This window comes from Strix aluco, chromosome 1 (genome assembly GCF_031877795.1).
Source record: "Strix aluco isolate bStrAlu1 chromosome 1, bStrAlu1.hap1, whole genome shotgun sequence".
Classification (NCBI taxonomy): Eukaryota; Metazoa; Chordata; class Aves; order Strigiformes; family Strigidae; genus Strix; species Strix aluco.
The window spans coordinates 71,480,605-71,506,853 of record NC_133931.1 but is presented as its reverse complement, the minus strand read 5'-3'; the positions used below and the strand labels follow the sequence as shown (position 1 = coordinate 71,506,853).

At 39.0% G+C, this 26,249-nt stretch overlaps 1 protein-coding gene across 13 annotated transcripts in view; it reads left to right on the top strand.

Moving 5' to 3' along the window:
- Nucleotides 1-26,249, top strand: part of LOC141923446 (poly(rC)-binding protein 3-like) — a 547,877-nt gene that overhangs the window by 90,171 nt on the left and 431,457 nt on the right. For all 13 annotated transcript variants that reach the window (XM_074824780.1, XM_074824789.1, XM_074824799.1 and 10 more), the window contains exon 2: nt 18,853-18,990. The gene's annotated coding sequence lies outside the window, so the exon portion shown is untranslated. The remainder of the gene's footprint in view (nt 1-18,852; nt 18,991-26,249) is intronic.

The following is a 26,249-nucleotide window of genomic DNA, read 5'->3' as shown; positions in this document are numbered from 1 at the left end:
AGTTTTATTTTGTATTTTTTTATATTCATAGTGATGGAAAAATCAACTTCAGTGAGGGTCACAGGATAAGAACATCACTTCTGTTCTTCACCAAAGTTTGATTTTCTGTTTGTGTTTAAGAAGCTTGACAACCATATCTGAAACTCATTGATTATCTGCTTATAATGGCTCATCGTCTTGATGGAACGGATCAACAAACCTTTTCCTCTTTGTTGAATGTATTCCAAATAGCAAGAAAATGGGGCCAAATATATTTGAAATTCAATTAGAATAATGATAATCTAATTTATTTGTTCTGAAAAAAACAAGTATTTAAAGAGTAACTTGTGATCCATTTAAATGGATCCTGATTTTAGATGAAATGAACTGTTCTCTTCACTGGTCTAAAGAGTGTATTTATCTGGGTGTTCTATCATTGCCTCATAGTTTTATTTGCTTTTTCTCATAAATGAGAGGAACATCTTAAAACAGTGCATGCATTCAATTAATGTTATATAATCTACTGAGTCTAAGGTTTTCTCTCCTAGATTTTTTTTAAAAATCATCCATTGCCCCACACCAATATTTCAGAGTTATCCACATAACTTGACGATTGCTACTTCCTCATTAAATCTCAACAGATTAGCATCATTACTCAAGTGGATGGGGTTGGATGGTTTCTTTTTAATTTGTATTCCGAAAAATCCAAATAATCTGCTGGGTATTCTTGTTCCAAATCTTGGCCTTCTAGTCTGTCCAAACATACCAGAAAACAGAAATGTATCCTTTCTATGGTGAAACCAAGGCAACCCAGAGAATGTCTCTGCTAAAGAACACAATTGACTGTCACAAATGAAAACAAATTGATAAATTACAGTTTGCAAATCACTGAAATAGGAAATTAGTGTAGTGGCTTGGAATAAAGCAGATTTCAGCACTTTTGGACAATTGCTTACCACTATCTGCAAAAGAGAATTTTGTTTCTTTGTCATTGAATATACAAAGATTTTTGTATAAACAGAATTGAATCCTTTCAAGAATCTGAATTTGATCACAAAAGAATGAAACGATACTTCACAATGGATCTGATAAATGAGGTATTTATGTATGAACGGGCCCACTGATTTACCTCTGATTTCTGAAGAACTTTCAAAAAGCAAAATGGAAAGAAATTTAATGCTCTGTTGTTTATTTTGGGAAGTGAGTGTTTGAGCCATGTGCTGTAAGTGACTCAAATCTGGATGTTTGAATTTCTTATCAATATTTTGACAGAATGGATGTAAAACAAGCCTTAAATTCAGTTAAAATGGTGGGCCAGGATGCATGTGAATATAGCTCAAAGATGTGCATCATCCTAGGATACTGTCGTTTGGTTTTGGTACCTGATCACAGCAAAAAACAGCAGTGAAATTTGTCTCCATCAGAAAAAGATTTTGTTTGAAGAAGTAATAATTTTAGTGTTCAGTCTTCTAATATTAGTAATGTGTAAAACCTAGAGGAATTTTGATTTCAGTATGTCTACACTTTAGTCCATATAGACACTTGGAATAGTAAATTATGGCTGAAATGAAACCAGTCGGCATTCTGACATTGATCCCACTGGAGATATATGTTACAGCTATTCCTGTCCTGTGCCCCTTTTGGTGTGCCTGGGCAACTTAGCTACCCTTAGCTACCTCTGAGTTTGTGTGACAGGGAAAATGAACTAACCAGGCCTCAGCTGTGATGAGGCAGCATTGCAGCATTGTGCTCTGAGAATGCTACCAAGAAAATGCATGGGACGTCATCTTTCACTTTTAAATGAGTCAGGTTTCCCTTGGAGCCTTTCGTTTAGAAGGAAGAAGTAAATACTTACCAAAGGCTACTGATAAAATCTACACTTTTTCTTCTTCTTCTTCTTTTTTTTTTTTTTTTTAAATAGGAGAATGTACATCCTTCCTTCTGGCAAAAAGATGTAAATTGTGAATTTTAAGAAACAAATCCTGCTGCACAGCAGGTTTAGACAGGCTGCTACAGTTGGGGCCTTAAGGCGTTCTGTGGCTTCCCTGTGGTAAGCCATGGTTCTCATTTGTAAAGCCAGGAGAATTCCCACTGTTGCTATAATCGTATGCATGATCCTTCTTCCATCTCAGTGCTCCCAGCATCAGTTAAAAAAGAAAAATAGGCCAAATGTTGGTTGTTATGTAGTCAGCTATCCAAAAGCTTAGAAACTTGGTATATTTTGTAGGGATTAATTTTGTCCTTACGAAAAAAATCGAACTTTTTAGTGGAAATCTTAAAAAAAATAAAAGGCAAAAAGAAAAAAAAAAAAAAAAAAGAAGTGAAGAGCCACTGAGCTGGTGAATGTTTTCCTGATTCAGACATGGCAGTAAAGGCATCAGAATTTATTTTTGTTGAGATTTTTTTTTTTTAGGTAAAACATTCTCATTCTCCCATGAACTCTAGTTTTCTAATTATGGAAAATCCTTCCATAAAGGTGTGAGTACATATCATGAAACTTGCCGTGGTATACTCTCCCATTTTCAGTCAGGTTGGCACTTGGAGACTTCCTGTCCAAAGTTTGATTCTGCATCTCTTCTATTAACAGGCCTTGATGGACTCATTTCAGCATGTCCTTTTGATTCCCTTTATTCTTTTGATACCCAGAAAATATAAGTTAGTGAGTTTCACAGGTCAGTTATGTTCTGTTGGTAAAAGTACTTTGGTTTCTTTCAAGTCTTCCCTTTGAAAATTTCATTTTATATTCACTCCTTCCTGTATTGTGAAAAAGATTGAATATCTGTTCCATACTTACCTTCTCTGGGTCTTTCATGATGCTGTTAACCTATGTCTTTCCCGTTTCTGTCCTCTGTCATTTCTTTTTCATTGTTAGAGTGATAGTCTGCTGCTTCTTGCCCTCTGTGGAAGCTGCTTCAGAAATTTCATTGTGCCTGCTGCCCTCCCGTGTAGAAGCAGGGAAAAGCCTAGATTGGAAGGGACCTCAGGATCATCTGAGCCCACCTACAGTTGACAGCAGGGGATTGGATTAGGTTATCCATTGATCCAACAAGTCCAGTCCTGAATTACTTACAGCAAGGGAGATTACACCACTTGTTTGGATAACCTGTTCCAATATTTGTTTGTTCTCACAGTGAAGAACTTTTTCATATAGACTGATGAAATTTCCTTTTGAAGCAACTGATGCCCATTGCTTCTTGTCCTGTCACAGTGTCCTTGTGAAAAGAGTACCTCCATCTTCTGTGTAACTACCTTCTAGGTATTGAGAGAATGTGATTAGACTCCCCTCTGCCCCTTCTCTTCTTTACGTTGAGTAAACTGAATTTCTTCAACCTTTCAACATGCATCAAGGGGTCTCCAACCCTCTAATTAACTTGATAGCCCTTCACTGAACCATCTCCAATATTTCAAAGTCTCTTTTGAAGTGGGGGTCCAAAACCAGACACGTTATTCCAAGTGTGACCTACAAATGCCAGATGAAACAGTGACAATCTTTCATCTGTTGGTTTTACTTTGGCTGATGCAGTGAAGGTCCCAGGTTGGTTTCATTGCTGCAAGGATGCACACCTGATCCAGTCAGTCCCTGGCCTGCACTGCTGCTTGGGATTATTGCATCCCAGATGCAGGATGTTACAATTATCTTTGTCAAACATCATTCAAATCAATGTTGGCCCAGTCTTCCAGCCTGTTGAGATGTATGGCGTAGTGTATAATATATACCTTGTTGTGTGTTACTCCATTCTTTCTCACAGGGTGTGGAGAAAAACTGTGCATCAGTGAAGGTATGAACCCACGCTAGTTTTGCACAGTTGCATGATAATAACAAATAATAACAATAATAGTAATAATAATTATGATTAATTATATTAATATGAAATAGTATTATTATTACTTGTCATTGTTTGGTTATTATTATTTGTTATTATTTGTTTTCTGTTTTAGTGTCTGTTCCTTTACTGGTTATCAATAATATTTGCCTTTTCAACCACCATTGCAGCTGACTGGATGTTTTCACAAAATTGTCCATGGTGATTCTGAGATCCATTTCCTCAACAGTAATAGCTAATTCAGACTCAGCAGTGTATTTGAATAGTAAGAGGGCATTTTCTTCTCCATGCATATTCCTTTAATTTGTCAACACTGAATATCATCTATTATTTTATTGCCTAGTTTTCAGCTTCGAAAAGAGACAACTGAGATGGGATGTAGTTAAATATGAAATGGTAATGTTAAACAAAAACAAACGTTCAGTGTTTCTCACAATGCAAGAAACAAGTCATCAAGAAGTTGCAGAATTTTTAAAACATAAGGAAATACTTTCCTTTCTACACTATTTTAGATGCTGAAAGTATGTATTATTATGATATACATTTGAAAAGTATATTTTAAAGTGATCTCTCAAGACTGATTAAGGACAAAATGGTCCAGGCTCAGAAAGTCCCAAACACAATGATTGCTAAAATTTCTTTGCTTAACTGATTCTTAACATTCTTTTTTACCATGGGTATCTGTTGTTAGCTGTTGTCAAAGGTAGAGTACTGGACTATATGTTGTGATCTAGTACAGCCATTTTGTGTTACACTTCTGAAGAAAACCTTCATCAACAGCTGAGTCCATCTTAGATTGAAGTTTCCTGAATAATTCTTTAACGTTTACTTCCTTTTGTTTCTAAAGGCCCTCGGGGACCTAAGTGTTGTTCTTAACTGTAAAACATAGCCCTAGAAAACTGAGGAATAGGATTGTAATCTATTTTGATGGAAATCATGGTGAGAAAGTTCATTGTAAATAGCCAAATGAATGTCCACAGAGCTGTGTTGGAAAGACTCATAAGCAGCTGCTCCTATATAAGGGCTGTAAGTGTAGTAGTGATCAGGATATGCATAAGGAGCAAGCTTTTCCAAACTCACTGAAGTTTGAGATGAAGATTAGATATTGATGCCGTTTTTTAAATAAACACTGGGGAAAGTCCACAGACTGTATTTCTGAGCAGTATGTGGCTGAAATAACTAGTGATGCTTACATGAGTTTATGTTTTACTTTTGGGATGTTGCACCTAGCAAATTCACACCCTGCATCTCCCTTTTTTGTTTACACAGAGCACCACTCCATTTTTAAAATTCACTTGCTTTTCCCAGACACCATTCCGTTTATTTACTAAATATTTGTTACTCATCCTTTGGTATACTTCCCTATTAGGAAGGCATGAATTCTAAAATTTTTGTTGCTAGAACTTCTGTCAAGTTGTCATATTTTCTTCTTTCACTAGTAAGCAATGGAAGTACACCCTTCGTTGGATGTTGCATCTAGTTCTGGGATGTAGAGTGAAGAGTCCTTCTGGTTTGGGGGTTCAGATATTGTCTCCTTCCTGCTTCCTTTTCTGCTTTTAGGAAAGAGGATGGAGATGAGATCAAGCACTTTAAACTTCTGCTGTCACTGAAGGAAATGATTCTGTCTCTTTGCACGCCACTGCTTTATTCCCTTGCCTATGTTCTCTCTGATGTTGCCACAAGTGTTTCTGGAAAGAACCAGCCTGGGTTAAACGCACAAAGACAGCAACATTAACAGAGAGATCCAGGACTACATTTGGTAGCAGCATCTGTTCATGCCAGTTTAAAGTGTTAACACTATAGCTTTAACAGGCTTTATTTGCTAATATTTGCAACTTCAATGAGCAGCTTTTACACTTCCAAATGGCTGTATAACAGGGTAATCACATGTATCTACTTCAGAACTAGTCACTTGAATTGGTACTGAATATCTAAACCTGTTAATTTTTGGCTCTCTTTTCCAATTTTTTGATAGAGAAATTAAAAAAATGTGGCTTTAGCAGTAGAGCCTGTAAGACCTCAAAAAGTAGTATATAAGAGGTTAATTTCTGATTTTTCCCCCATGAAGTTCCTTGAATGTTCCCCACTGAGCTACTTGTTAGTGTAGAAGTCAGCTTCTTACTAAATAAAATGGTATCAGTAAGTGCTTGTTAGCTGAGGAGATGGCCTGTAACTGCACATTTAAGTTAATTTTAGCAACTATTCAGACAAATTCTCACCTCCTCCCCTTCACAGATATGTTCTAATTCCCCAGGAAAAAGGCAGAAAAAAAGCCTGAAAAGGACGTTTCCAATTAGTGTAGCTTTCACATATTTAAATTTTGTCTCTCTCTACCAGATAATTGAATAAAATGTGATAGATTCTTTTGATCTTTGTCGAGATGATGTAGGCTGTAGATATTGTTTTGTTATACAGTTCATGTTGACATAGATAGTATTATGCCACTTACAGCTTCTTTGGCACAGCTCTGGAATCAAGTGTTCAGCAGTGATTAATGACCAAGAATACACAGACCTACTGTTGGGTCTAGGATCTCTCTAATCTCTGCTCCTATTCTTTCTCTCAATTCCAGCATTAGTTATTGCAGTTTCTGTGAACACAGCATTTCTGGTGACTTGTCATACAGCTTGTACTGCCAGCAGTTAGCATAGTGGTAGCATAGAGCTAATGATCATTAAAATCTCAGTTGTCTTAATTCTTGCTTGTTGCTGTATCTTTGATGCCTTTTCTCTGCCTTGCAATTCTTTATTTAGTGTTTAATACAGAAAAGACTTTAAAACCTGTGCTAGACTTTTTTTCAGTCCTTACACACTGTACAATCAATTAATACCCTTTGATATGTTATGCCAATTAAGTGATATGTGTGTTAACATAAATATTTAATTGTTAAAGGAGAGATCACTTTGTCCTAAAGCTTTAATTAAATTAGATGCTTTTCAAATGATTGTGAAGATGAAACAGTCCATTATGAACATTTGCCACTGCAGGAGGTTTCTGCTTATTGAAAGACAAAAGGGTAATTTCATCTAGAATTGTTGCAAACTGTACGAGTCCTTCATACTGATAAGGGAAATCTCCCTCTTTTAACCTTGATATGTACTGTAGTAATGAATTTATGAATCTTAAATTCAGTCACATCATTAAAGCGCGGATATGATGTTAGTGCTGTCAAGTAAATGATAAGGATGAAAATTTATCTACATAACAGTTAAAGAGATCAGAGTCAATACCAATTTGTCAATAATTACCACTGCTTTAAAAGGCAAAACTAACATGATAAAAGTAGGCAGCTATGGGTCTTTATTGCATACCAACTGGAGTTTGAATATTTCCAATGACAGTCTTCACATGGCAAACTGGAGTTTTAGGAAAACTAAATATCCTTGACACTGGGCTGCTGAGGCTCCTAAACTACAACTCCCATGAGATACTTTCATGGTAATATGGAATCCAAGTGTTTCATTATCATTCCAAAATATTTCTGGTTTGGGGCAAAATGTTCCTGTATTGCAGTTTTGTCTAATTATATGAACATCTTCCACAGATGAGAATCCTGGTTTTTGATATGCTGTAGATTCTGTAGTCATGTGTGTATCTCCCACTAAAACACGTCACAGCAGTTTCCTTTAAAATATAGTACAGCTATGCATAATGTATGATAAGACTAGAGAGATGTGCTATGTGAATCAAAGTTTTAATGTCCTAGTTTTCCAGATATTATTAACTATTCACTGTGTTTTTAAAGGAGGTCTGATTAAGAATCGTGTCAGCTGTGACAAGCCATAAAGCCAAGCAAGACTTTCAGTGAGAACCTGAAAAAAACTCTCTCTGAACATATTTTAATATTAAAATCAGTATTGGGGAACCTGGTTCTTATTTTGCCAGGGGGAGGAGGGTTGCATCAATAGAATCCTACTTGCTGACAAGTGTTGTCACTGAAGATCTTAGGGCAAGGAAATTCAAAGCACAATAATTTTTCTCTTTGTGTTGGACACAGCAGTTCTTATTCAAATGGTTGGTCTGTATTTGCTTCTTTGTACTTGTTGACCACGTCTCCAAAAGAGACAATGTGAAAATTCAACCCTTCTCATCACCTTGGGACATACTGCTAAGTAGCTGAACGCCTGGCTTGACTTAAAGTCTTATCTGCCTCCTTGCTTTGCAGAGCATACACATGTCAGCAAGGCTGTTAAAATAGAAAATAAACAGCTCAGCTTCACATCCGAGTGCAACCCTGTTGCGGGACTGAACTGTCTCAGGTTACCTGAAATACTTCCCTTCTCCAATACCAGACTACTGGAGTCTACTTGAAATTTTAGGCAAAATGTGGTTCTTACATAGGCTGCAACCTTGTGAATATTTCAGCCATATCCTCAGTTGCTTACTGTCCAGGGTACACACCTTGAAATAATCAACAGGGTGCCTTATGCTAAGGTTACATCTACACAGTGAGGGAAGTCCTAGATTAAAATGGAAGTGAAAATCAAACATTTTGCTATTTCTGCAGGAATATTGGGGAAGGGTTCTCTGAATAATGTGAGATCGTCTTCTGTTTTGCTGTAGGGCAAGATGTGACTGCTTAAGCAGGGATGAGGGATTTCTGTTGTTCCTAGGGTTGTGTCCAAGGAGACAGTGAAGGAACAGATTTGTGGAAGTGCTTTTAGGGTCCTAGACATGGAAGAAGTCTGAAACGAGTTATTCTAGGTACTGGGATAATTTTGTAGTCATGTTGTGTTCTTTAATAAAAACTATTTACTGATCAGTATATTATGCAGTGTATTTACTGAGCAGTAAACAAAATTTATTTTATAATTTCTCTATTTTTATAGTTGATGGTAGCTGCAAAAAAAGAGAGCAGTGCAAAACTGGCTTACATACTTTGAATGATTGAGAATTGATTCTGGTTTATTTAAGAATTTTAAATATCATTACAATAGTAAGCTAGAGAAGGTGCTGTTTGGCTGACTATCCACTGGCAAGGCAGCTGATAAATCCCTACTGAAAAATCATCTGAAAACTTAATACATGGGAAGAGTGCTTCCGGGATTATGGATGATCATTGTTCACTTTTCTAGCTGTATTTTTTTGCTGTACTGGGGACAGTAAAAGGAAAAAAGGAATGGTGGGACTACAAAAGCATGAGGGTAAGCACGAGGGTCAGATTGAGAAAGTGGGAAGAAATCAGACCAGTGAGGGGAAATGGATAGGTTTTCTTATAGATGTGAGCAGAGAGTCAGCATGATGTCTGCATAAACAACAAAGGAAACATGCACATTTTAAATGCATTCAAGGCTGACTTTTCAGTCTGAAGTTATTGCAGCTTTGCATAAACTGGCTGAAGGGAAGGAAGTTAACAAGTCACAAGACAGGCTAAAATAACATGAGTGGGTTTTTTTTCTGGAAAATCATCCTGATTTTGAGTGGGATTGTCTTTATGCTTTTGGATCTACTGAAGTTGAGAGTACTGGGTATCTAAGTCCTTTGCCCAGCCCAGAAAGGATGAATGGACAGACCAGTTACTCCTGAGGCTGCACTGGATCTCAGTGGATGCCACAACCCAGCTGCAGCCTGGGCAGAAGGGGTTGGCGACCAGGGGGCTGGGGAGCCCCTCTCCCACAGGGAGCACTGCAGTGCAAAGACATGGACATGGAGGACACTGCAGTGGGAGGTGTCTACAAAACAAAGGAGCAGATCCATGCACTGGGGAAGGATACTTGCTGCCCCATCTATGCCCTTGCCAAGTGGCAGTCCTGGAGCTGAGGCAGAATTGACAATAGTAAGACAGACAGGAAAACCTGTTCATTGCCTGCCCTCACAAATGGGAGTCAGGCTGGAGGGCAAGGCATTTCCATTCACTTGAGGAAGTGAACCTCACGTATCAAAGCACTCTGCAGCTGGTTTTGTCAGGGAAATTGCATTCAGTGGGAACTGAGCTGGGCAAGAGCGACCTAGAGTAGTCTCTGAGTCTCAGCGTAGACAGGACCACATTTGATGGCCTGCAGAGAAGATTGTCCAAGACCAATAAAAGAGCCATTAGCTTAGACATCTGCTTGACAGGTGACTTCAGCTGTTAACTGAGATACCCAGCTTTGAAGAGCTTCCCTGCCCATAGCATGTGAAAGGCTTCATGGGACCTGCAGTGGGACTGCTTTTGATGCCTTCTGCCAATGAAGGGGAAGGCACAGTGCACTCTCTGTTGTGTGCCACCTTGCCTTCCCTCTGCCCATGTCCTCATTCCTCTCCTTGCTGATGATGCTCAGCAAAGTATCATCAGAGTTAGACAAAGTGAGCTATCCTCACTGCCTCCAGACTGACTGAAAATGCTGCTACCCAGGGAAAATTCTGCACAGGAATGGCTGATGCCCTTCTTCCTCATGTCCTGGGGTTGTACAAAACAGCACAACACTCATACACTGCATTTAGCCAGCTGCAGAATCTAATGCTAATCATCCTTCACTGTATAATCATGAAATGTGGGGAAACCATAGTGTTTGCTGTGTTTTAAGAAAAAAAACCCTTTAAATTAGAACTTGAGCCTGCTGAAACAGGTGTCTTTTGTGATCCTAAAGCAATCAAGCATATCTACAATAGTGAACTAGAGTAAGTCCAGTAAAATCAAGAATACAACTGTGGGGAGACAGGATATTTGGTTTGTATAAACATTATTCTTGCATGTGCAGACTGGTGCCAACTTACCACATTGATAGGGTTTTGTGAATGCAGTCCTTGCAAATAACTGCACATGCAAACTCTTTGTTTGGAAATTTGGAAGTCAGCTGAAAATTGAGCCTTAAGCAAATTTCTTCATAGCTATGTACTAAAAAATGTCTGATGCCCTATATAATGCAATGAAGAAGCTCAGGGAGAACATTGATCTGCACTGACAGCATTTGTATTTTCTTATAGTTACCTCTATGCTGTCCCTGTGATCCAGTATGATGTGGGTGAGATGTTTGTACTAGTACACAGGAAACCTTTGAACATGGAAAATAGTACTTACTAAAATAGATCATGTTCCCAAGGGGGAAACAGCAAAATGACACGAGATTTGTAGAATAAGGAATAACTAAAATTGCCCAATTATTTAAACTGAGGTATTTTTCTATCAATATAAGATCTTGCTGAGCTTCCGGAGCATAATTTAGAGTAGGCATTTTGCCTGCAGTTCACAATATAAATATTTTATATGATCTCCCACACTATTAGAATAATAGAGGTAGTGTTATTTAATCCACTCCTGGCAAAGCAGATGCTTGCCAGAATGCATAAGACACTCAAGGAACTTTTTTTGTACTTGAAACTAGTTGGTAGAATGATTTATTGCCCGAAGAGTTGTGGTGAACAGAGTTAAATCAAGTTGGCGGCCGGTCATGAGTGGTGTCCCCCAGGGCTCGGTTTTGGGGCCACTCCTGTTTAACATCTTTATTGATGATCTAGACGAGGGGATCAAGTCTGCCCTCAGTAAGTTTGCAGATGACACCAAGTTGGGTGGGAGTGCTGATCTGCTCGAGGGTAGGGAGGCTCTGCAGAGAGATCTGGACAGGCTGGAGCGATGGGCTAAGGCCAACTGTAGGAGCTTCAATAAGGCCAAATGCCGGGTGCTGCACTTGGGCCACAACAACCCCCAGCAGCGCTACAGGCTTGGGGAGGAGTGGCTGGAAAGCTGCCAGTCAGAGAGGGACCTGGGGGTGTTGATTGACAGCCGGATGAACAGGAGCCAGCAGTGTGCCCAGGTGGCCAAGAAGGCCAATGGCATCCTGGCTTGCATCAGAAATAGCGTGGCCAGCAGGGACAAGGAAGTGATCTTACCCCTGTACTCGGCACTAGTGAGGCCGCACCTCGATTACTGTGTTCAGTTTTGGGCCCCTCACTACAAAAAGGACATTGAATTACTCGAGCGTGTCCAGAGAAGGGCAAGAAAGCTGGTGAAGAGTCTGGAGCACATGTCTACGAGGAGCGGCTGAGGGAACTGGGGTGGTTTAGTTTGGAGAAGAGGAGGCTGAGGGGAGACCTCATCGCCCTCTACAGCTACCTGAAAGGAGGTTGCAGAGAGCTGGGGATGAGTCTCTTTAACAAAGTAATAAGTGATAGGACAAGAGGTAATGGCCTCAAGTTGCACCAGGGAAGGTTTAGACTGGATATTAGGAAGTATTTCTTTACAGAACGGGTTGTTAGGTGTTGGAATGGGCTGCCCAGGGAGGTGGTGGAGTCCCCATCCCTGGAGGTGTTCAAGAGGCAGGTTGACATAGCACTTAGCGATATGGTGTAGTTGGGATCTGTCAGTGCTAGGTTAACAGTTGGACTAGATGATCTTCAAGGTTCTTTCCAACCTAGATGACTCTGTGAAATTCTGTGAAATCTGAAGTTAGATTCCTCACTGTGGAAGTGGATTTGATGATGCTTGTGAGACACAATTTAAGGTTGTGTTGAAGGCTCATAAAGAAAATACGTAGTTGATGGAAATGTTGTTAACAACAGAAGGATGAAAAAAATCTCCCTAAAAGGTAAACAGGTAAAGCAAGAGTCTTGGCTGGGTAGGAGGGCAAGAAGGGGGCTGGAAGAGACTCCAGTCTGTATATGATCATGGATAAGTGGAGTTGAATACCCCTTTAGGAAATCGACTGCAAGCATAGTAACTACATGCCTTAGCAGAGAGCATGCAAGTGCTGTAATTTCTGCATAGCGGTTCAGAAAGTGTGTTGCAACCCAGCAGGGATGGAGAAGTTCAAAGTTTAATAAAGCTTTTCCTAAAATTACAATCTCTGGAGTATATGTTAATACCTCTCATGACAGTCATTTTCTCCCTTATTGTTTACCTGCAGCCCACGTTTCAATTGCCTATAGCTGATATAATCTGACTATAGTCCTTGGATCTGAGGTGGGTATTCAGGTATCACAGGAGTTAGGATATGTGGTCCAAATATTCCTTTCTCTAGTTTCCATTTGTACAAAGTGAAAAGGAGATGAATATTGATTGCCAAGCACCATTATTTTGCACACTTGAGTCAGAGGTTAATAATCAGAATGACTTGTTTCTAAAACCATATGGAAGACATTTGATGATATACCCTTTTCCTCTGAGGAGATTGTGCCTAAAGCTGTTATGCATAGGGAATGATAAAAAGATGACCAGTTGTTGTGTGCATTTGTTATGTAATATACTGTGTTATTCAGCACTCTTCTGTTTATTTACACTTTGTTTTTCATGCTTATTGTAGCTTTTATTAATGTGTTTGATAACATGGCAGCAGCTGCAAGGCAGAAATGTTTACTCTGTTGGGGTTTTGTTAAACTTTTCAGTATAGATTAAAAAACTTCAGCAGGCCCTGGATGGATAGGCTTGAGTTGGAAATTTACGTGTGAGTAACAAATATTATAATGCAGATGAGCCAGACAGGAGAAAGGGAAATTTATAATAAGGGACTGCTCTGGTAGTATTAATCTGCCTCATGTAGACTGCGTGATGAATCATCCCACATAGCCACAAGGACTACTGCTGCTGCTGAGTTCTGCCAGCAAGTGGGACAATAAAAAGTGTGCATGGAAGGGTGGAGGGGAGGGCACATGTGAGGGATTAGGAAAGAGACAAAGAAAGAACAGCTATTTAAAACTGGACATCTCAAGCCTGGCCAGTAGTTCGTGTTATATATAATTCAGCCCATTCGTTGGGTAAATCATTTCATATGCTCCATGAAATGCAATTTGCTTCCATGGTCAAGCATGACAAAGGTTTCACAGAATTGCAGTTAGCAAAGAGCTCTTCCAAGGTAGTTAATTCAGGGCCTGTGAGATTGCTGAGGCGTCTTGTCAGAACATTAAATAATCACACAATGTCATGAGGGAATATCTAATTAAGAGCCCAATTTCTCAAGGGTCTGAGTACCTGTTTCAATGTGCTGAGAACCCTTAATTCCCACTGACAAGAGCAGCACTGTAGGGTGTTCCCAGCAGGCATTTAATAGGATTGTGCCCTTACTTCATTTGGCTGGGGTAAGTCCAGGCCAGTCAGCTGAAGCGACAGTAATCAAACAAGACAAGATAATGACAAATAGGGTTACATCCCAGCAGGAATGTTATTACTTGCAGATGATGGAACATATCCCATTGTGAAGCCCCTGTAAAAATTAGGGCCAGATGTAAGGGTGCACATCAGGGGTTAAATTTGTGCCTTTGAAAAGATCCACCTGTACTCATCCTGTGCAAAAGATCTGTAAAAGGCAACATGAATCCTTTATCAGCCCAGATTGTCATCCTGTAGGAACAAGTGACAGAGTTCCCATCCACAGTTTGGTCCCAAGGACTTCAGTGATTTAGATGACATCATGAGGGCTGTCTGCCTTACAAAGGCAGATGGTATTTTACCCAGTGTTTGGGAAGCATAAAGCTTGAGTAGAGTAATTTCAGGTAAATTTGGGTGCTTAAGTTCCTTGAGCTGCATTCTTGGTGTGACTCAAGAGATAGAACAAAATTTGAGGTGGACAGATGGAGAGTTATCAGTAAGACTTTTTCCCTTCTTATATACCTACAGCTATATAAAGAAGAATATTAGATGCAATCAGAAGAGAACAGACATTGTATTTTGGCTTATGATACTTCTCTTAGGCAGAGATGAAGGTAGAAATGGTGTTCTTTTTTTGGTATGAAGAAGCGTTACAAAAGGAGTAAATGAGAAAGGAGCATGGCATTATGTTAAGCACTTTTGGGAGAGTGAAAAGTTAAAATCAATCTCTGTGTTGTCAGGCTCTTAAGTGAGGAATGATGCATTAGACTACCTGATTTTATTTGATTTGTTGGGAAACCAGAGCTGCTGTGCTGTTTCTTGAACAGAATTACAGGCTTCATTTAAAGAGAGATGCAAAGCGCACACATCATTCTGGAAGAGATCAGCATAAGCGTTTTCTATATCATGAGTAATGTTTACTGGAAGAAATCAAATTACTGTTACACAGACCATCTGTTTTCTTTGCATGCAATCATGTAAGTGTTTTAGGACAAGCCATCCTTTTTAATCAGTTGTAAATCTCTTATGGGAAGTCACTGTTTTCTGTAATAAAATCTATTTTTATGATAAATGTAAGAGTTTTAAATACTGGTTTCTTCTGCATAAATATAGTGTACATATTGTTCATAACATAAAGAGTAGGGGTGTACAGCATTAGTTATTATCTGTCAAGAACCTAATTTTAGGGCTTTTTGGGTAGCCATTTTTGGATATTTGTGGGATTTGCAACTTGTTGGTGTTCAGCTGTTATAGCAAATAACATAATGAGTAATATGGTCCATTTATAGACTGGGAAGTTGCTTCCTACCTACATTTAGTAAATGTAGTGTACAGGGTCTCTATTTTGTAGCATGCCTGCTGTGATAAAAGTGAATACTGGGGAAGATGAATGTCCATTGTCTAAATGCTTCCACTTGGAAATACTGAAGAAAAAAGGCATGGCTTGTTGGAAAATGACCCTATGGAATGACATTAGAGAAACTTGAATTTGTGGTGTAAGAAGTCAATGATGGAGTGTGAGAAATATTTCATGTATAAGGGTAACACATTAGCTGTATATGGTCCCATTCATTTTAGTGGATGCTTAATTGAGCCTGCCATTTTATTTGTTTATCAGTCTGTCAGACTCCCTGATTTGTATATTGTCTTTAGGTGCACATAGGTTGCTCTTGAATTTAGAGGAAGCTGAAGTTTTGCATTTTAAGCAAAGTCTCCCCTGATTTCAAAAGATGCTGTGTGCACGCAATACCAGAAGTTGCACTCTGTTGTATCAAATGCCCCTGAAATAAAAAAAAAAGGAACAAGAACTGTAAGTAACACAATTGGAAATTCCCTGAGAAGATTGGCTGTCCTTCTCAATGAGGTTGGCAAGCCTGAATTTCATTTGTTCAGACACTTGCAAATCAATAGTATTTTGTCTGAATAATTAAGCTGCTTACGCAGGCTTGAAAAGTGTATGGTGCTAAATTCTTGCTTTTTCTTGGGTAAACATGAAGAGGCAAAGAGGGAGAAACAGATAGAGCATGCACCTGGAAAAATGGTAGTGCTTACACTCTGGTGCCATCCCATGGTACAGTGGAAGCTTTCTGCCCAGGGAAACATCAGGTGAAATGAAAGGCCCCTGTAAGTCCTTTTGTAAAGGCTGGACTCAAGATCTCCATGTCCTATCTATTCCCACTTATTATAGTATCACTTGTAAACTGACAGTATGTGACACGGGGAAAGCTGCCTACCAAACTGTGATAATCAGTCCTAGCATCTACCTAGACTTGGAGCTTACCTAGAACAGTCAAGAATCTGATGAGAACTACATTGTCACTTAAACTTTTATCGGTCTGCATTAATTCAGTGAAAGGAAAACAGCAGAACAAGGTGACTGGCTTACAAAATCATATAGGTAATAGAGAGTGAAAGATAAAATAAAACATAAAAATGCAATTAGTAGTGTTCTAACAGGTTTACCCTGTTCACAGTATTTTCTTTTCAAATTCAGCATCTCTTCTTTCAGAAAACTATTAAATACAAGATAAATTGTTACCTTTTTCTTTTTTTTTCTATTTTTACTTCCACACTTCTTTTATTAGAGGGAAAAAACTGCAGGCAAATTAAGTATTTCATAGAATCACAAAATTGCGTTGGTTAGAACAGACCTCTGGAGAGCATCAACGATGTCCTAGTCCAGGCAAGGGAAACTTAGATAACGTCGCTCAAGGACTTGTTCAGTTGAGTTTGGAGTATCTACAGGGATGAAGACTCACCAGCCTCTCCTAACTACCTGTTGCTCACTCTTTCTTTTCCTGCTGATGTTCCCCTAGAAGCTCATCTGGTTGCTCCTCATGTCCCTCACCAGCACCTGAGGTCTGGCTTCCCCAATTTCACCCAAGCAGGCCAGAACAAGGAGGTTCTATACTATTCCCAAGTAACCCTCCCAGCCTCTTCATTTTCTGACTGTTCATGCTGCCCTTCTGCTGTGCCTACATGACTTTCCACATGGCGAGCTGGGAAGTCATGGGCACTGGGGAGGCTGTACTCAGCAAGCAGTTTGCTCTTCTCGGCCCCTTTGCTGTCTTGATTTTCAGGGGACACATTTCAGTTTGAGCTGTCAAAAAAATTGATGTAGATGTTGGGTTTAGATTTTTCAGGTCATCCTTCTTATTCCTCACCCTTCCATTTTCACATTCCCAAATCTTTTTTAGCAAGATATAGCAGTGTCATCTGAAGGATATCAAAATGTTATATTTCCATAAGGGTTTTTTTTAGCATGATTTTTCATTTGTATGTGAGTAAATGTACTACAGATTTTTTTTTTTTTTTAGTGTTTGTTTAGAAGTTGCCAAGTATTTTGACTTTTTTTTTTTTTTTTTTTTTTTTTAAGTCAGAGCTTTGGAACAGTCACCTACAGTTCTCTAACAGTCAACAGTTCTCTGACAGCTTCAGCAGAATAGTCACTATATTTTCCAGTTTTATGATCTGTTTTTATCCAACAAAGATATATTGATGTATTTACAATTGTCATAGAAGATATTGGACTAGTTCTAAGAACAGTAAATGCTAATGCTGCTGCCTGGAAATTATCATTTTTTTTATTATAAAGAAATAATTCAGCAAAATTACTTAATTTTCTTAGTAATAAAGAGAGTGGTAAACTATGAATTACTGTTGTCATAGTTACACTGTATTTTGATATAGTAGTTGTGTGCATCTAAACAGTAATAAAATAATTTGCTCAATGAGCAATTACAATGAATATCTTGAAATAAAAGTACAGAACTCCTGACTCCATTTTAAGTGCAGTAAGTAGAGAATATTGCTGTGTATTTTAAGAATTTCCTGTGTCTGCAGTGCTGATTACACTGAAGTGGGAATGAATGACAAGGTGCCATACAGCAGACTTTATTTATAGTAGCTTTATAATTGATCTAAAGAGAGATGATAGGTTTTGATACCCATGACCTTTAATAGAAAAATCTCTGAAGAAAAGTTTCCAATTTCACCTCCAGAGTTATTCCCAGTGAAAGTCCTTTGTATTTTAGGCTTTGTGAGGCAATTAAAATAATTATCCATTCTTGGTTGGTTTCTTTTTTTCTGAACTATTCCAGTCTCTTGGGTATTCAGCTGACAAATCAGAAAAATTATTCAGGGGATCTCTGAAATCCTCAAAGCTAGACATTTGCCTGTTTCTGCTTTTAACAATGTTCTTAAGTGCAGTGTGTTTGGGGGTTTGCATGTTTGCTTTTCTCCACTTGACCCATGGCAGCCCAGTTGTAGAGGATGTGATTTGCGTGTGTGTTCTGAATTCTCCTCTTCCACTTCTCTACCAGTTGCGCCATTTTTCTGAAGGAAATGGAGCAGAAAAGTGCCACAGAAGATGATTATCATGCTTGACTTTAAACTGGTCTCCCACAGCTCACTTTGTGGTACAGGGAGGAAAAGAGGGAAACAGAAATGCTTGGTCACCATTCTGAAATATATTTAGGTCTGACTAGCTCATCCTTAAAGATGAAAAATCTAGGTATTAAAAAAACACACAAAACCAATGAATAATCTTTAAGGAAGACATTCTGGAGTGAAAAACAAATAGAAAAAATAGTTTAGAGAAGGTACAGGAAAGAATATGCATAAAATGATGGGATCAATTGAATATTTCAGAAAATATCATGGTCACTGATATAGTACCTGAACAGTGGGATAGAAACTTTAAAAATAAATGCATTTAACACTGATGAAAGAAAAACTTATTTGAAATGTGCTCAGTTAACTAGTAGAATTGATTGCTATAAGACACTATTGAGTAAAACGCTGGAAACTCTCCTCACGCATATTATTTCTCTATAACTAAACAGGACTGTATAAAAGATTCTGGCACTTACTAAGCAATAATTTCCCTAGGCTGCTTATTTGGAAACCATCTCTTGGGGTTTTTATTCCTCAATATTGGCAACTGTTGAAGGCAGGAGGTAGGAACTACTTGCATTATAGTATGATTGGAAATGATTGTTCCAGTGCCTTCATATGCCACATTTGGTCTCTATATCCTTTCTGTCACAGGAAACCATCTCACACCCAGAGCAAGAAACGTAAATTCACTTGGCTGTCCCATATCTCTAAGGGAACTGATGCATGAGTGGACTAGAGAAAGGAAAGAGAGAAAAACTCCAAAGACCTACAGATCATCTTGCTGGCAGGGTGAGTAAATGTCCTGGCATCTCAGTCTTGCCTTGTCAGGTATACAAGTGATCCTGCTTTAAGCATTGCCTCAGGAATTTTCTCTCCAGTAATTTTTGAGAAAAAGATGACAAAAATGTCTCCTGTTTCCAGGTATATGACACTGAGGCCCCACATGTTTTCAGAAGTACTAAGCCAAACACCTCCTATATTTTCAGTTTAAGCCTTGAACATGGATTTAATAGAACAGGCAGTTCTGTGTCATGGGGGTTTTTATGCATGTTGTGCTGTTAATGTCCTTTTCAAACCGGGTGGATGAAACAGAAAAATCTAACTATTACTGAATCAGTCAAACATCCTCATGATTCAAAAAGAGATCCAAAAGAGGAAAGAAAGGAAGAAAACTCGTTTTCCCAGTGCTGACTGTACTTCGACAGCTACAGATCTGGACCCAGGCTCCCTGCTTTCCCCAGGCAATTTTTTCTTGCTTACAAAACACAATGGAAAAAAGTACTTAGCTGAGAAGCAAATGTGGAGTTGACTTATGTGATAGTCAGAAGCTAACAGTATGATCCCCTTTTCTTTCTGGGTTTCCTTGTTCCAAAAAGTGGTAGAGGCAGAGACCACAGCAGAGTCTGGAGCATTTCCTCCGGTTGAGGAAATGAGCAGTGAACCAGGAGGTCTGTCAAGTACCAAAAATCCAGTCCAACCGATTCAAGAGTGCTGTGTACAGAGCATGACTTATTTTTCAAAAAGATGATCCAAGTCAAAACAGATGACTAAGATAGCAGAAAATCCAAATAAAACCTGAAGATTACCTCAGAGTCCTCCATCTGGTGGTTTGTGTCTCTACAAAAGACATAATAAAAATGTTGCCCTCCTCTACTGGGATGACTGAAACTCCCTCTGAGTGCATGCTTCTCCAATGTATTTGGTCCTGCCCATTTCTTCACCCTAAACACTGGAAAGGCCCCTTCTCCTTCTGTCTTCTGTGCCAGGGCAAAAAACATGAGATGAACGAGTAGAGCAAACCCATCTTCCCTGCAACCCAGGCCCAGTGGACACTTTTTTTAAAAAAAAAAATGTAGAGCAGCTGAATTATGGTTTTAGCTGTGTGACAGCCCACCCCAGCTAGGAACCTTAGGGCAATTTGCCAGAGCCTGCAACATGATAGAACAAAACAAAGGGTACTCCGGAGGACAAGTACTTTCCTGCCAACAGCTCTCTGATATGCAATGGAATATCTAGCAGTATAATAGTGCTGTTACAATTGCTATTAGATAATGTGTTTAGTATGATATTAGGCTGTTTTTCTTAGCGTACAACCAATGTTTCGACTTTGATGAAAGTCTGCTTTTTCCTATTGCACGTTCTTTGAGGGGATCTGTGTAAACACTAAGGCTGTCTAGACTTTGCATTACTCTCCAGTTAGAAGAAGGGCAATTTTGCTACTTTTGATTTTTGTTTTGGTTTGGTTTTTTTAGTTTTCAGTAAGTACTGCTCTGAGTGTGCTGAAAGATTATGCTGGTGCACAGAATTTTTACAGAAATCAGGTTATGTACTTGGCCACTCTGAACCCAACAGCAACAGCAGCAACAGCCCTGATCTCTGTTGCGGGACTCTGGAACCCATAGCAAAAGGTGTTCAGGGGCTGAGGAGTCACTTTTCTGCTCCAGCAGCTGCTTCTTGCCTCCTTGTGGAAAAGGCAGTGGAGCAGATACAGCCTCTGGGCACAGGTTTGTCCATACTTCATAAATAACACAGTGTCTTCTTCAACAATGTAATTACACTCTCTTGCTTTAATACAGTAGTGTACTTTCTGAACCACCACTTATTTCGCCCTTAGTTCTACCTTGTTTTATATACTATCTGTGAAAGGGAGATGGGCTTGACATGCATTGACACAGTGATGCCATTAAGTGAGGGCCAGTATAACTGAGAACAATAAAGGTGTTCAGTAAAGGTGCCAACATAGTTGAAGATTAAAGTTAATATTATTTTTATTCTTAAAATCATTTCTATGTATAATGCTGTTGCAATTTACATGTAAAATAAAATCGTCCTCAAACTCAAATCTTATTGAAGCTTCATGAACATTACTACAGGGAAAATAAGAAGTTGGTAAATGATTAAATGTATAATTAAAGGTTTCACATTTAATCCTGTCACTGCAGTGATTTATGGTTTCCATTATTTTGTCTAAGTAATGCACTTCTTTTTTCTAGTGTTTCTTCTTTCCCTCATTGTCGTTAGTGTCTGTAATCTTATGGTAAGGAAATTTATCACAAGGACAACATTTTTGTTCTCAGCTGCAAGGTACAGAGGAGAATTAAATCAAAATATAGAAGATGCAATACACTTTCCACTGCAGTTGGTGGGAGAATTGTGAAGTGTTTATAATGTTGGGCCAGAAATGCTTTATGTGTAAGAACAAAGGGCGGGATGTACTCTCTGTGCTTCTCTGCTGTCATATTTAGGGCTGAAACAGGTGTCTTTGGTAGCCAGTCCCAGGAAGGCTCAATAAAGACATGGGGCTGGGACACACAATCTCCCTCTGTAGTGCATGCCAGAATTGGGTGGAAACGTGCAAACGCAGCAGAAACCGCCCTGAAATAGCCCATAGCAAAGGCTGAGCAGAGCCCAGTGCCTGGAGGCTGCAGAGTCCGGGCTCTTCTCTGGAGGTAGGTCCCCACAGCAGGGTTTTTTATAAGGACTTTTCAGGCTTCGTGGTTGACATTGCAGCCTGACAGATATATGGGATCTCACTGCTTGTGTGAAACCAAGGGCTCTTCCCTTCCTTACCAAACTGCTCAGCCACTGGGCGGTGCTATCCTCTCACAAGGCTTGCTGCCAGCTGCATGAAATTTGCAACTTTGCTCTGGCAGGGCTCTAGTGGGACTAGTGGACCACTCCCCACTCCTGTTTTTAGACCAGTTTATAGTTCTGCTGGAAAGGTGGTGTCCACACCACCTCAGGGTGGGGAGAGCTTGGAAACGAGATCCCTCACATTTCAGTGAGTGCTCCAGCTGTATGCTTGTGTACTATAGGAGACTACCTCTTCCACCTGCACCCTGGAAAACAAGGGCATTTTCTGAGGACTGCAAATCTGCCTGTGCCTGTTAGGTGTACAATGAGCAGATATGAGATTCTGGGGCTTAGTCATTGTTTCAGGGTTGCAGGGGCTCCTGAATTTGAGATGAGCACCTTGTTGCTGAGGTGGAGTTGTTTGTGGGACTTTAGAAAAATGAGCTTCAGCAGCCACTGCACAAGCATTTTCTGGTGACAGTTTTCATATTCAGATGCGTAAATTTGTATGTGGTCCAAACTTCCTCTTGACCAAGAGCCCACTTAAAGAAATAAGATTTCTTCTCCTACCAACATACGATACTAAGATTCTTCTCTTAGAGTCATTTCACACAAGAACTGTTGTTCTTTTCCAGACTATTTGCAGGATGGAATAGCATGGGGTTTATTTCTGGTTGGGAGTTTGGATTCACACCCATGTTAACTTCACCTAGAGCTGTTAACCTGAGCAGAAAAAAATAAGTTGTCTTCACTATTTTAACCTAAATATGGTTTCTAGGTGTACTTATTGACAGTTCATGGCAATGTTTAATACAGCTTAATTGTGTTCTGTTGAAGGTATTGTAATTTACATTCTCCATACTAAAGCATGATGTTATTGTGTCTCTTCTTATGCTTTCTCTCACTGAAAATATCAGGGCGGTTTTGTTTTAATCTTCTGCAACAATTACAGTAGAAACTTCTGAGAAGAGATCTTTACAGAATTGTAGCAGAATAAAAGACTATAAAAGTGAGCTTTCTTGAGAAATGATTATGTAGAAAAGGACTTCTGTTTCGTCTTTCTTTAGTACGTCTCTGCCTTTTGGGCAAGTTTTTCATTACCCTAATATTTTTCAACTATTGTTTCTTTTTTGTTGTTGTTTCTTTCTTTCTTTGTTTTTGTGTGGTTTGTTTTGTTTTGTTTTGTTTTTCTGGTACAGTGCTTTAAGTTAGGTAACCAACAAGAACATGCTGTTCCAGGAATTTATAAGAAGTCATAACTCCGGTACTCCTTTTTTTAATATTTTTTGAGGATGATATTGCTGCTTTTTGATCAAATGTGTGTTTGCTTTAGGGAAGGACTTGTTCACATGAAACTTGTGATTTGTCCTTGAGTCATAATAGCTAGTTTAAGATCTAGCTAGTTTCAGATCTAGCAATCCGCATGAGAAGTTCCTGTTATTCTACTGACGTTTATTTGGCAGCCTGGAATAATAATTAAATATGTGCAACAAATCCAGGCCTACAGCAGCATTGTATTGTACCCTATTATTCACCTCTTGCTATTGTTGAAAGTCTCTTGGTGTAACTCATTTCACAGATACAAAAAATAAGTGTAGTTTCAGCTACCCTTTAGGATGGTTGAGGTTTCTAGTCTTGCACTGGGAAGCGCAGGTGTAGGTCAGTTCACAGCAAGGTGGATGGTCCCAGTGATTTCAGTGGGCTTCCTTGAGTGAGTAGAGTCAGAGTTTAAAGATTGCAGCATTTGCCTTCCTCGTGAGAAGCTTCCCAAAGAGCATTGCTATACCCTGCCATCCATAATATTTAGCCTTGTATGTGCTTAGGAGTGAATAATTTGTATTTTGGAACTGTCATATACACACTTATTTTGACAATGCGCTGGTGGGGTTTTTTTCATTTATCAGACAAATGCCTTCTTTTCACAGTACACTGAACAAGCAGCTTTTACTTCTTCTGAGCCATAGAAACCTAGCATGTTAATTCATTTGAACTTGAGGATTACTGCCCTTTTCATGTTTATGATCAAAAGTGTTAGCAAGGCCCTTGGGACAAACTCTTTGCTGGAATGAAATGGCATGGGTTATTTGAAGTCAACTGGTTGAGCAGAGAGGAATTTGGCCTCTGGTCCATATGCCAATGGACTATACTGGAGTTTTTACTTACACTACTGGCATATAAAAGAGTACAAGTTTTCAGGTGGAGTATGTTTTCTGTCATCTGCCCAACTCACTATTGGTTGGACTTTCTAGATGCCATAGATGCTAGGTGTTACGTATGCCATATTTAAATTTAAATGATAGAACAGATATTTTCATGGACTGAGAAATCATGTGCAAAGTTTGAGGCCTGTAGTGTAGGATTCAAAAATTACAGTCAAGATCACTGAAAATGCAAGTTCAAGACAGAAACTTTGCTGCTCAGATGGGAGTCCTGTTGAGGTAGAAAAGGTCCTTTTTTAATATCTCATAATATATCTTTTTTGTCTTTTTAGCATGCAACTGTTATGTGACATTACAGCAGTTTCTTCAGAAAGCATGGGCAAAAACTGCTTTCTATAGATCACAAGGAAGAGTAGGAAATGGTGCTTGTTTCCTAAAATTCATATATTCCGTTACGCATTGCTGTATAGCAGGGGCAAGCAGCTAGGAAGAGTTGATTCAATGAGAAGTTTATGCAGAGAAGAGTTAGCATTGTGATGTGAATTTTTGTGTGAATTTTTATTGCTTACTTGCTTTCAGGCTAAACTTTTCCACCACAAGAAGCTCAAGCCACAAGAGGCCTCGGGACCTGCATGACGACAGTTTTTCTGAGAGCGGATTATCACTTTTTTGATCACTGAGTTCTTTAGGAACTTTTATAGGCATCACATAAAGCTTCTGGCTGAAGCAGTGCATCCACAATTTGACTTGGTAAGCAGAGACGTGCAGAGAGCTGGGCTGCTGCCCAACACCTCTGACATGGCATCAGGCAGGCCTCGTCCCCAGGTGAAATACCCACAGCTGGTTTCTGCCATTTCAAACACAACATTGCACAAAAACCAGACACTGAAGCTGTTCCTTTAATTCTCTCCTGTTCTGCTGTGCTGAACCCAGACAATATAATTCACCTGCTCCCCTCCTATGTTTGTTACAAAGGAATAAAGTGGCATTCCCAAGACCTGCCAGAGTCAGACCTGGAATTTGTGGCAGGGACCCTACTTTGTTGTAACACTGTAATGTAGCAGGATGAAGATTTGTAGCAGAATGGGATGCACTCAGAGAGAGAAATAAATGATGTTAAATTAAGATTGTGTGATATACTATAAATCCAATATAACAGAAATCCTATTAAAAATATTATAAACACTTCACAAATATTATTGGGTTAACCTGGACTGTTAGTATTCAGGAAAGCAACGCATGTGGTCTGGAACTTCCTAACCAGACCTTTTGATGTAACAAAAAGGCAACATTTCTCTTTCTAACCACCTAATCCATACAAGAAAAAAATGTCTGAGAAAAAGACTCAATTTATTTCCCACAAACCAGTAACAGCTACCTCTTCTTGCTTACCTCCCACTGCATCTGCTTTGATGAAATAATTGCACTCATTCTTGCTGAAATATTAGCATGAAATAATTAATATTTGCATTTAAAGCAATGTGTGTTTGAGCATCACAGTTAATACTATGTTAAGGTGGAAGATGTTGTTTTATTTACTGTTTCTGATAGCCCAGGGTTGTACTTAGAGCTGAAGTGTATTAAGCTGCACTTCCAAATGTAAGCAATAAAAATGTTTCTCTTTTGCAAGATATATAGTGAACTTAGGGTACCATTATTTAGCAGCTTTTAAGGATTGACAGCAAGATAGTAATTGCTCTGTGGTATTATCGGGTTTTGTAGGCTAGTCTAATACATAATCATGCTTTCTGATGGATACAAAATAAGACTGAAAAGTATAGCAGCTGTTTTAGCAATTTTTTTCCTTTTTTCTTGATATACAGTTTTGTGGAGGGGGGGAGAAGGTAGAGTGAACGGGAATCCCTGGGGAATTTTTGAGGCTGAATGGAAGAATAATTCTGATGAGTTTGATAGGAGAACGACTGGATTCCTCACTTGTGTGATTGCTTCTGGCTGTTGTATTTAAGAGGCAGTAAAACTTCATCGATGGGCAGGAAAGATGCTGTGGAGTAATAAAGATTGAAGGTTAATGAAAATGAAAGATATCTTAAGTAAACAAGGAAAGCTTGTGGGAAAGGCCAGAAGGTCTGGAGCAATATTCAAGTGAACAAAATAAATCTGGGAGATGAGGAGAAAAAGAATTGGTGTGATGAGATTGATAATATTTTTGTTCCCACAATCTTTGGGATTTATTCACTGTTTTGTCTTTAGGCATATGAACATACCTCCTGCCAACCTGGCTTTCAATGTATCTCACTCCACTTCCTACATTAAATTTTTCTTCGTGCTCACCAAAACTTTTTGACAAAAATAGTA